Source organism: Symphalangus syndactylus, chromosome 15 (assembly GCF_028878055.3).
Source record: "Symphalangus syndactylus isolate Jambi chromosome 15, NHGRI_mSymSyn1-v2.1_pri, whole genome shotgun sequence".
NCBI lineage: Eukaryota > Metazoa > Chordata > Mammalia > Primates > Hylobatidae > Symphalangus > Symphalangus syndactylus.
In genome coordinates, this window is record NC_072437.2 from 7,883,111 (window position 1) to 7,895,392 (window position 12,282).

Sequence of the window (12,282 nt, forward strand, 5' to 3'; positions counted from 1 at the left end):
ATAATCTGCAGGTAGCTTTATTAATTTCCTCTGGAGGGGGGATGGAGGCTCGCCTCGCTTCCGAGAGGCTGGGGCTGCGCCTGGCCGCACTGATGCCTTATCGCCCGTGTCCTCACACAAGGCTTCACTTTGGTGTCAGGATCTCGGGGGCTCAGAAATGTGGGTTCATTGTGGGTGGAGGGTGAGCCCTTCCTCAGCAGGTCATGACCAGGGGTGGTCAGATGGCAAGGACTGCTCTCCAGGCACGTCCAGCAGGGACAGTGCGGCCGGGCCCTCCCCTTGGCCGCTGGAGGCTGCAGCCCGCAGGTTTCTGGCAGTGACAGGCGTCCTCCAAGGAGGGTCTGAGTTGCACCCTCCACATTGGCTGAGGACCCAGCTTATGCTGTGGGAGACGAGGAAGCCTCCATGGCTCCAGGACTGTCTTCCTGAAGGAAGTTCGTGGGGGTGGGTGGTGGAAGGGGGTCCGGCCCTAATGGGGCTCCCGTTGTCCCTCAGCATGGCCTCTGCTGGGGGTGGTGGCCTGAACCCTCACTCCAGGGGCCCGAGCTCCAGGTAGACGTGCCCAGCTTAGCTGTGTGGTTGCCCTTGGGAACCACAGTGGGTCGGGAACCAGGCGCCCCAGGGATGTCTGGCTCCACACATTCCCTCCTGCCCACAACACAAGGGGCCCAGCAGCCAGGCCCAGTCCCCTCCCTGCCCTGCCCAGAGCCCCCAGTTCCTGCACTCGTGACCCAACTCCTTTGTCCCTACTGACTCCTTTGTTCCCACCTTTACAGACCATCCCTGTCCCTCTGGCGACCCTGCTTGTGCCTGCTGCTTCCTGCTGTTATCCCTCCTGATACCACATTCTGATCACTTGGGATTAGAGCGGCACTCAGGCCTCTGGACACCCAAGCATGACTTCTGGGACAAGCTGTGTCTTCTCCCCCAACCTTTAAAAATGTGAACCATGATTCAGGTGGTAAATGAAAGCTGGCACGGAATTAAGCGGTAGATGGATGCGACATCTTTATCGCTGTGTCCTGGTTGTGGTGCAGGACGGCCCTCACGGTGCCACGGCTGTTTCTGCGGCAGTCGTTGGTGCACCTGTGGTGGTGACTGTGGCTCACGTGCACTGTTGGCGGCCCTCGGAGGCGGCACCACATCTGTGGACACGGCAGCCCTGGTGGCCTCACCATCTCACTGAGGATTCCTGCCATCACCTGGCGACGTCCCCTGAAGATTGTTTCTAAGAAGTCAGTGCCCTACACGGCAACATTAGGCTGTAGGCGTCACGCTGCTGTGATTGTGAAAAGTCAAGTGACCGTGGCATCAGGCGGGGCTCCGTGCTGCGAGTGTGGCCAGGCTTGCAGCTGTCAGTGCTGGGGAGAAGTTCAGGGGTCCCGGCGTCTGGGTGGTCCTTCTCCGGTGCCACATCCTGGGCATGGAACTCCCTGAATGGAGGGAGTGGCTTCTCTCCGTTTTCTCGGGGCAGTTTTGTAATTGGCGTTGGCCTTGTGTTCCTTCCTTCCCTCACTGATGTGCACCCAACGCCTGCATGTGGGCTGACAGCCTGGGGTCAGGACGCTGCTGGGGGTCATGGGTGTGTTGTGGGCTGTGGTGGGGTGTGGCAAAGCCTGCCTGGCCTCAAGCTCGGTGGAGGCTCTGGGAAGCCCCCTGCTTCCTAGTCCTGACGGGGGCCGGTCTCCACCTTCCTTTGGTGTTCCAGAGACCTGAAACGGAGTGGCCGGTGTGGCTCCAAGGTGGCCGGGGCTGTGCGGTGGGCTCCAGAGCCCCCGAAGCACTCTCTCCACCCTCTTCCTGCAGAACTGCATCCAGGGCTCCGGAAGGAAGCTGCAAGTGAGCCGGCAGCGGCTTCCCTGATGGCCCTGTCTTGGCAGCCCTCACCCGGGCAAGGACTGTGGGAGAGCAGGGCCACTCTCTGTGATGCCACCGCTGGGATGGCTGAGCCCCAGCGTGGTGCCCGTTCTGGGTCTGAGGGCCCGGAAGCCACCCTTCCATCTGCTGCCAGGAGTGTGTGTGCCCAGCATTGGAGAGCAGTGGGAGGTACTGGTTTCCCAGCACACAGTGTGCGCCTGCCGGCTCGTTCTCCCGGCTGCGTGTGTGGGGCCCTCACCGGCCAGTGTGTAGCTGCGTGGTGTTTCTGGGGGGCGGCTGGCCTGCCAGGCATGGCCTCTCAGGGGCCAGCATGGGGTCTGGGGGTGGTCTGGGATGGCCAGGCGAGGGGCTGGGGGCTCGGGGGCAGCTGTCAGCCCTCGGGTGTCACCCTGCACTTCCTGCCCCGTGGCCACATCCTCCCAACCTCTTCTCTGTACATCATGCTCAAGAACAAACAAAAAAACTCACCAAATGCGCGTTGGAGGCGGCCAGGCTGGCTCCATTCCAGGCTGGCTCCATTCCGGGGGCCCTGGTGATAGGTTTCAGGATGACAGCAGCAGGGCCATGGGATGGGGAGAGTGGACGCAGCTCCTCCCGCCGTGAGGATGGGGAGGGAGGGGACAGGATGTGTAACCGTGGACGAGGAAGGGCCGGGGATGGAACACCGTGAACAGGAAGCATCAGGGTGAGGGGCTCCTACAGATTCGATAGGACCACGGCTGACGGCCGGCAGGGCTCCCATGACGCCGACGTGCCCAGGATTTTACCCAGTGGAGCGGCGCCCCCTCACGAGGACAGAGTGGGAAGCCCCAGGTCAGGCCTCATTAGAAAGGGCTCAGGAGCCAACTGAGTGTGGGCCAAGGAGAGCCTCTGCAGGTTGACGTGCCCACCTCCATCGTCAGCCAGGGCCCATCCATGGCACCAGTCCCCTGCCAGCCTCCTGATGCTGTCCAGGCGGGCAGGGGCCTTTCGGGCCAGGGGAAGAAAGTGACACCCGCCCTTCTGTGCCTGGCCTCAGGGCACCTGTCCCCGTCCCAGGGCGGCGTGGCACAGGTCTGAGGGCTCTGCTGGTCACTCAGCCCCTGAGGCAGCCGGGCCAGCCCGGGTCCGAGCACCTCTTCCCTCCAGGCCGGGCGCAGCCAGTCCCCACCTCCCACCTTCCGCCTCCTCTGGTCATGGGACACGGAGTCACGCCTTGGACAGGATTCTTACTGTCACTGGCTGGCGTGCAGGTGACTCCAGAGCGCAGATCGTGCCGATTGGCCCAGAGAGGCTCCACGCTGTCACCATCTCTCCCCATGCCCTCCACCCATCCCCGTCCACCCCCTGACCCACACACCCTTGGCTCTAACCCGGGAGTTTGGGTTTTGCTGCAGTTCAGAAATGACGTTCTTACTTGTTGAATTCTGAAACGGAAGCAACACAGCTGTCTAGTAAATCAAATTTAGTGAATAAACGAGCCGTTCTTGTTTAGTATTGTCTTTAGGTCTTATTTCTCATGTCTCCTTTCATTAGAGGTTTTCATTGTAATCTCTTCGGCTCAACAAAGACAACCAAATCTGCCCTGTTAATTTTGTAATTGAGGTCTGTGCAAACATATTGCCATAGCCATGGAAAATGTTTACTCTTTTTCAGCTGAACACACAGTACATTTTTAGTTGAATAAGATCCAACTGAAAGGCGTAAATCAAGGGTTTAAAAATAGAAAGAGGATCGCAAAGCCTAGTATGCCAATACGCTCAAGTGTTAATGCAGCGAGGCAGAATTCGGCGGCCCTGGGCGCTGGAAACTGCGATTGGCCTCCTCCCTGCCCCGCTGTATCTATAGTTCAGTTCTCAGAGGCCTCTGCGGGGAGGAGCCAGCATTTAGAATACACGTGGCCAAAGGAAACACCATTTTTAAATAGTTACTTTAAAAAAATCCTTTCAGATGAAAAAATCTGCTATGGTTGATCTTTCCGGTGTTGGTGAAAGGAAAGAGAAATCTCCGCGTGTGGAGGCCCCAGGCAGCATTCAGGGGCCGGGCCCTGTGGAGTGGGAAGGCTCGAGGCTGGACCTATCTTGCAAAAACAAGGCTCCTGTTAGCAGAATCTAAGTCAACTGAGGAGCTGGAAGAAGACAGGTCCCTTCTCTAGAGCACTGTGATTAGCTCAAGCTCATTGGATTTGCACTTTTGGAGACGACGTGTTCAGCGAGGGCTGTGGAAAGCTAGGCAGGCCGGACGCCCGGCTGGAGGCCGAGCCTGGAGACGGCGGAAAAGCGAATGCACCTTCCAGACGGCCGCCTTTCCTGAAGAACTGCCTGGGTTGCATTTGTGGAAGCCAACCATCCTTCATCAACAAAGCAACAAATATCGATTGTTTACAAATTTTCATTTTCATAATTTTATTTGTGCATATTTGAACACCCTGAGGTTTGTAAACATTTAGTAACTTATCCAAAGTTCACAGGACTATCCATGCTTCAAATCCGGGCCCCTGTCCTAGACTTGCAGGGGTGCAGGATGAAGAAACCCCAGGCCTGCTGTGAGGGACCTGAGGCTGCTGGGAGAGCTGGAAGGTGTGTGTGGTTATGATGATGAAGTGTGCACGGTGGCTGGGAGAGCTAGGAGGTGTGTGCAGTTGCGATGACAAAGTGTACACGGTGACAGCACCGCAAAATGTGACGGAGGCTCCGAGTAGGGGTTCCCAGGGGCCGGAGGCTGGGTCTACCCTGGTTGGGGCTGGCCCGGTGGAAGGAGCGAGAAAGGCAGTCTCAGGAACAGTGACGTGTGGAGGTGGGAGGATGAGACACGCCCCCAGTACTGGAGGAGACCCTGGTGGTGGCAAAGGCGGGTTGGGACAGAATGCGGGAGGCTTTGAACATCAAGACACGAGTCTGGACTCATTTATAGTCAGTATTTTTTTATGAGTTAAACAAAAAGACGTGGCATTTTGAGGTCTGGACACTTTTAAATCAATGACTCCTAAGTGTTTACAAAGCAGGAAACAAGGTTTGAACCATGAGCTTCAGGAGCAGGATGGGCTCCTGAACCTGAAAGGAGCCCAGTCTCCCTCTCTGTGGGTGGCCGGATGCTCCTGACTTGGGTCAAGAGGGAGAGCCGTTCTCCTGGTCTCCATGCCGGTCTGTGACCACTGCCTCTCATTCGAGATGGCCCTTTTGGGGTGTTGAGGACTGAGGCAGCTCTGGAATGTCACCCTACCTGTAAGCTAACCTGCCCAGCTACATGGGTGCTGGGAGGAGATATGGGGCTCTGAGGTCAGGGAGGGAGGACAGCTTGTTACGGCAGTGACAGTGGCTGGGAACCCGCAGGGCCCCATGTCTACTCAGCCACGTGAAGGGACCAGTGCTGCCGCACACACCGTGAGTCGGGGTTATAGGAGAGCACCGAGTCTTCCGCCACGGAGGAAGGCACCGCCTCTGCCTTCCAAGGCTGTATTTGTTTTCAGGTATCCTTGAACAGGTAGCCCTGAACAAAGGGGAGGCCAGTGCCCCTTTAGAAAATGTGCCACCCATGGAGAATTGCCTCCCAGTGGTGAGTCGGTGGCAGCTGGCAGACCCAGCTGAGCTGTGCTGTGGCTAAGCCGGTGGTGGGAGAGGCCTCGCCCCTGGAAGCATGGTGCCCATGTGTTGCCACCACATCCCTGGGGTCTCAGGGCTGGAGTTCCAAAGTCGTCTTCATCATGAAGAAGCACATCCAGGCTACGGGCAGAACTGCCTTGAAGCCGTCCAGCGGTTTAAATTCTACATTCTGTGGGGCATGCACGGGGTTGGCTTATTCAACCTTCCTTCCATTCTCCCTGTGGTTGGAGAAGACAGAGAACAAAACAACTCATTTCCGAGATGCTTGGCAGCCGGGTTCTGGAAGCCAGGCAGAGTCCACCAATGAGAGGCACCCAAAGGCAATCCGAAAGGCAGGCGAAGAGGAGAGCATCTTGTCGCCATTGTGCCGTGTTTGCTGGAAAGCACCGTTGTTGAGATGTGAGTATTTCTGCGTGATGTCCGTTCTTCAAACCCCAGACGCAGTTGGATGGCAGCCGCGACCCCACGGGCTCCTGGCTTCTGCTTCTGGTCCCCAGCTGGCTCAGGTGAATCCAGAAGTCAATGGCAGCCCCAGGAATGGCGGCCCCCGTGATGGGTGGGCTCTACATTATCCTGCAAGTAGTTTCTGGGAGCCACAGCCAAGTGAGAACCTGCTTCAACTTTCCAGTCGCTTTCAGAGACACCAGCATTACCTCCTTTCCTGCTGAAGACACCTAGAGTGGCTTCCCTTCTCTGCCTCAAAACCTGACTGCTGGTTCACGTTCTTAGTTCATACCTTACTGTTGTTTACAAATCACCTGCAAACTCTTGGCCGCAGTGCAGCGGGGGCGGGGCTGAGCTCTCTGCTCCTAGGTTGTGGCCATCGCGGCTGAGCACTCGGCTCCCGGGGGGTGGTCAGGCAGGGGTCCAGGCTGGAAACAGGGTGGCCCCACCAGGGGCGATGAGATGCTCCCGAATCTGATTTGATCATCCCCACTCCTGCTTCTCAGCCCCCTGGAGCCGCATGTCTCCTTCAAGGCTGCTGTGATGTGGATTTTCACCCGGCCTCCATGGATAGCCACGCCCAGTGGGGAGGGGTGCGGGAGCAGGACAGCCCCTTGGGACTCCCCCACCCCCGTCCTCCTGCGCACATTGCTGCTGCTGGAATGGCAGGACGCGAGCTGCTCCAGACGCAGCGAGCCCTCATTAGTGAGCTTTCCTCATGGGCTCAGGAAGATCTGCGGCCCTTTGTCTACTTTTGTGTAACAAGTTATCTCAAATGCAATGGCTTAAAACACACATTATGGCACCGTTTGTGGGGTCGGGAATCCAGGGCCTGTAGCTGGGCACCTCCCGCCCAAGGCTTCTCCTGAGGACAGCAAGCTGTGGCCAGGCCCAGGTCTCATCAGAAGGCTCAGCGGCAGAAGGATCCGCTTCTACACTGGGCTCCCACTGACTGTGGCCGGGTTCCTTGTCACCTGGGCTTTCCAGAGGGAAGCCATGGCCTGGCAGCTGCCTGCCTTGGAGTACATAAGAGAGAGAGAAAGCGTGAGAGGCCCTGAAATGGAAGCCACAGTTGTTTTGTGGCCTGAGGTTGGAAGCAATATTCCATCATGTTTCCATATTCCACGAGTTCAGTCCATGCTCAAGGGGAGGGGATTACCGGGGGGGGGAGTAGATCCCAGGCGGAGGGATGGCTGGGCTCATTTAGGGCTGCCGACAACCCTGGCCTTTGGGAAACAATGCAGCCTGTGTCTAGGTTCGCAGCATGGAGACTGCTGCGCGGTCACCAGGGCGGTTTGGATGGGTGGAGGCGGCAGAAGGGACTGACCTGCCCCTGGAGGCTGTGGTGGAGTTACTGGCTGGAGTGGGGGCCTGGGGTGTGTGTGTCTGTGGGGAGGGAAGGCAGGGTGGCTGGGGAGTGCTGGAGTGGGGGCCTGGGGTGTGTGTGTGTCTGTGGGGAGGGAAGGCAGGGTGGCCGGGGAGTGCTGGAGTGGGGGCCTGGGGTGTGTCTGTGGGGAGGGAAGGCAGGGTGGCCGGGGAGTGCTGGAGTGGGGGCCTGGGGTGTGTCTGTGGGGAGGGAAGGCAGGGTGGCCGGGGAGTGCTGGTCATGGGCCTTGGGCGTGGCCTTCAGCTGTCCCCTGCAGAGGCGATGCTCTCTGTGCTGGGCACTGCATGGGGCTGAAATGTCTTCCCGTGGCCAGTGGACTCCTTGGACCAGCAGAACAAGCCTGGCCCTCGTGGCAGCTGTGGTCGCTTGTGCACACACACCCTGTGGTTCCTTTGCTGTCTCAGTACAGGAGAAACACCCTGGACTCCTCCGTTTCTTGTTGGACGTAACTCTCAGTCCCAGCTGACTGCTGTTCTCCTTAACTCACAGCAGCCCCTCCTGGGAGCAGCTCAGAGGTGCCTGGGAGAGGCAGCGCGGCTTCTAGACACCCTTCTTTGTAATCCAGCCACGTGGGTTGGATTGGCCATGGAAGCCCCCATCCACCGCTGAGGACTGGGCTTCCTGGGCTCACCCCGGAACCTCCCCCATCTGCCCCAGACACACCTGCCTCCTGCATGGTGGCCACTCTTCTTGGACTCCGTGCCTGACCCCATATTTATTCTGTTAAACTTTTCTTTGCAGTACTCAGCCTGTTGTTCTGGGTCACTGTTCAGCTGATTAAAAATGGCAGCTTCCCTCAAAAGCAAATGTTATTGCTGCCCTTGGGTGTCAGAAAAGAGCAGGCGAACCCAACCTAAAGGCTCCTGGGCTTTCTGCAGTTGTCCCCGTCGGCGTTCAGTAGGAACACACATGGAGTGTGGGAGAACTGGATCGTGCAGGTGGGAGTTAAAGGCAAGAGGGAATCCAGGAACGCCGGGAAGCGGCTGCTTGGAGGGGGTGGGATGCTGGCAGGGGCTGAGCCTCCCCAGGACACAGCACCTTCGTCACTCTGACCACTGGGCCCCCTGCCCCACCTCTGACCACTGGACCTGAGTAGGGTGTGTCTCTATTCTGTGCCCATTGGCTCCTCCCTACTCCTCGCCGAGGGAGAGACCAGCCCCTCCCATCACAGGCTCCTTGGAGGGCTGGAATCCAGCTCAACTTAGTTCAGCAAAAGACCGTGAACCCTAGTGTGTCCAGGTACAGGATTGAGGTGAGTCTAAACAACACAGACCCCAGCGCTGAGACAGTGACAGTGAGAGCCTCTGTGAACACCTGCGGGTCCCCAACCCAGCTTCTCACTGTGAAATCTTGAGGGGCAGCGGGAAAATAGGGGCTGACCTTGCTCCAAGTCCCTAACAGGGAGCCCGCTTCCCTGAGGGTGAAGGCAGAGGGGCTCAGCTTGTGCAGGACTGGGGGTGGTGAGAGCCCAGGGAGGGTGGGCATGGGGGGCAGGGCACGGGGAGCGGACCTTGAGCACCCTCCATGGGGGGTGCAAGGGGTGGAAGCTGCGAGTGTGGACACGAGTGAAGCAGACCGAGGCAGGGCAGCCTCAGGCTCCTCGAAGGGGGCTTTCTGGTCAGAGTGGGAGGGGTCTGACATCTGTGGTTCTGTGGTCACACAGCCCTTACCCAGTATTGAAAAGGAATGTTGCCTCGTGGGGAAATGGAAATGGCCAACAAGGGTGGGTTCACCTCAGTCCTCATCTGTTCACCTCAGTCTCCTCACCCCCACCCTGCTCTGTTGTTCACCTCGGTCTTTGAGACAGGACCAAACACAGAGGTGGCGCTGGTGCAGCAGGGTCAAGGGGCAGCCTGGGCACCAGCCTCTTAGCCTCCCGGCCAGTCGTCCTCGAGCCGGTCTCAATCTGTCGGTGCTTCCTTGGGTCCTTCTCCAACCAGCGTCCTTTTCAGCAGCAACAGGGAGGCCGCAGAGGCTTCCGGGCTGTGGAAGGCTTGACCAGCAGAGCCAGGGGCCAGAGTTGTGAGGGATCATAGCCACCGTCGCTGAGGAGGCTTTCTAGATCGTAGCCACCGTCGCTGAGGAGGCTTTCTAGATCGTAGCCACCGTCGCTGAGGAGGCTTTCTAGATCATAGCCACCGTCGCTGAGCGGGCTTTCTAGATCGTAGCCTCTGTCGCTGAGCAGGCTTTCTAGATCATAGTCACCGTCGCTGAGGAGGCTTTCTAGATCATAGCCACCGTCGCTGAGGAGGCTTTCTAGATCATAGTCACCGTCGCTGAGCGGGCTTTCTAGATCATAGCCACCGTCGCTGAGCGGGCTTTCTAGATTACAGCTGCTGTTGCCGAGGGAGCTTTCTAGATCATAGTCACCGTCGCTGAGCGGGCTTTCTAGATCATAGCCACCGTCGCTGAGCGGGCTTTCTAGATTACAGCTGCTGTTGCCGAGGGAGCTTTCTAGATCATAGCCACCGTCGCTGAGCGGGCTTTCTAGATCATAGCCACCGTCGCTGAGCGGGCTTTCTAGATTACAGCTGCTGTTGCCGAGGGAGCTTTCTAGATCATAGCCACCGTCGCTGAGGAGGCTTTCTAGATCATAGCCTCTGTCGCTGAGCAGGCTTTCTAGATCGTAGCCTCTGTCGCTGAGCAGGCTTTCTAGATCGTAGCCTCTGTCGCTGAGCAGGCTTTCTAGATTACAGCTGCTGTTGCCGAGGGAGCTTTCTAGATCGTAGACACTGTTGCTGAGCGGGCTTTCTGGGTGGTAGCCTCTGTCGCTGAGCGAGCTTTCTAGATTGCAGCCTTTGTCACCGAGGGGGCTTTCTAGGCTAAGTCACAGGCCACATGCTCTGCATTTGCTGTCTCCTCTGCTTCTGCCCGCTTCTCTAGGGCTCACTCATCCTGCAGATGAAGGGCCGAGGGCTCAGAGGGAAGGGCCCATGTACGCTGAGTGCGTCGCTGTGTACACAGATCCCGTGGTAAGGCACAGTCCCAGACCCCCGCTAGACCCCAAACCCCAGTCTTTACCTCCACCCAAAACCCCCAAGCCCCATATCTCCCAAGCCTTTTCACAGTCTGCTCTCCCCACTGCCCCCACTCCCGTGGCCTCTGGTGCAGCCACAGGGCCTTGGTAATGGGGGACAGTTGGGGGGCTATCTTTTTGGGGTCTCCTCTGTGGCCCCGTCTGCCAGGGAGGAAAGGTCACGGGGGCCTGTGTGGGGCAAGGCAGCATGAAGGGCTTTGCTGTGGGGACATGGGTCCGGGATGAGCTCTCCGCCACCCTGCGGCCTCCCGTCGGGTGTGCACAGCTGAGCCTGAACTTCCCGGCCGCAGGAGGCTGTCATTCCCGGACCCGCCATAGAGAGGCAGTGCAGGACAGGGCTTGAGGTCCCCGCCCACGCGTTGCAGCTTCTGGGCTCAGCCTCGGCTCTGTCCACTGACAGATCCTGGCTTCTCCGCCAATCCCCCTGTGTTCAGCGGGGTGAGGATGGGAGGGTGAGGTGATGGTCAACCCTCATGTCAACCTGGCTGGGCCATGGCACCCAGATATCTGGACAGACACCCCTGGGACGTGGCTATGAACTAGTTTTTCTATGAAATTAATGTTAATTCAGGGGACTTTGAGTAAAGTCGTCTGGCTATGGTGTGGGTGGGCCTCATCCACTCTGCGGAACGTCTTAAGAAAAAGCCTGGGGTCCTCACAGGAGAGGGAATCCTGCCTGCAGAGAGCTCTGCACTTGAATGGCAGCATCGACTCTCTCAGGTTCCTGACCAGTTCCTGAAAATCTCCCCCTCTGTGTGTGTGTGTGTGTGTGTGTGTGTGTTGGGGGGGTGGTCCCACAGCTTCTGTCTCCTGGAGCCCCTCACCACTCCAGGCGTGGGGCTGCCCTTGGGGCTGGAGGGTGCATGATGACCACAGGGTGGCGGTCGTGTGTCCTCACTGCCCGGTGCCGTCGCCTTCGGGTAGATGAGACGTGTGGCTCCGAGTCAGCCCCCAGCACTGGCGGAGGGGTCCGTTGTTCTTATTATTAATCATCTCCTTCACTTCCTCAGACCTACTGTTTTCGACGTCTAAATCAGCCCTCACCACCACCTCACGAGCTGAGAGACCTTGCCCTGACTTTGAGATGCGAACCATGGAACTCCCTTCCTGGAGCCTGCGTTGCCCGGGGCAGGGGTGGCCAGGGTGAAGTTGGGAGCACCTGGTTGCTCGCTCCCGGCCAGCCCTGCCTGCTCCACCCAGCCCCGGGGATGGATTCCTGGTGTTTCGGGGCTGTCTGCTGGCCATCTGCCTGGTAGGGTCATCGGAATCACCTTTTGTAAAGCTCTTCTATCAGTGATTCAGGATCAAGGAGTAAAAGTGCTTTCTGGGTTGAAAATCATCGTATGGGATCTTTAGCTGGAAAACATTTTATTACAAATATTTTTCAAGTCTATGTGGCCTCTTAAAAAGTCCCATCGTTTTAACACAGTATTTCCTGGGCCAGCCACGTTTAACTTTCTAAAGCTTCATATGCAGCCTCTTACCTAGGAAACGATGCAGCTGTTTAGTCTTTTGCAAGGAGCAAGCCTTTGGTCTAAGAAGAAGCATCGGGGGTGGAAGAGGTGGTGCTGCTGGGAGACCCGCCCCAGGCACACGTGGAGGAAGGGCTTGTGGGAGAGGTGGAGCCTGCAGGGACCTGTTCTGAGGTTTGCGCTCCCAGAGCCGCGCGGGGCAGCGTGGGAGTCACCAGCCACACAGATCGTTTACATTTAAACTCATCCAGATAAAATGAAGAGTTCAGTTCTGCAGTCGCACCTACTGGAAGTGTTCAGGAGCCCACCGTGGTCCCCGTGCAGGGAGGGACTGCAGGGCAGGCTTCTCCTCCGCTGAGAAAGCTCCCGTGGACGCAGCTCCCACCTAGGTTTGTAAATAAAGCTTCCCGGGACACAGCCAAGACCGTGGTTCATGGATCCCCTCTGCTGCTTTCTCTTTTTTTTGAGATAGAGTCTTCCTCT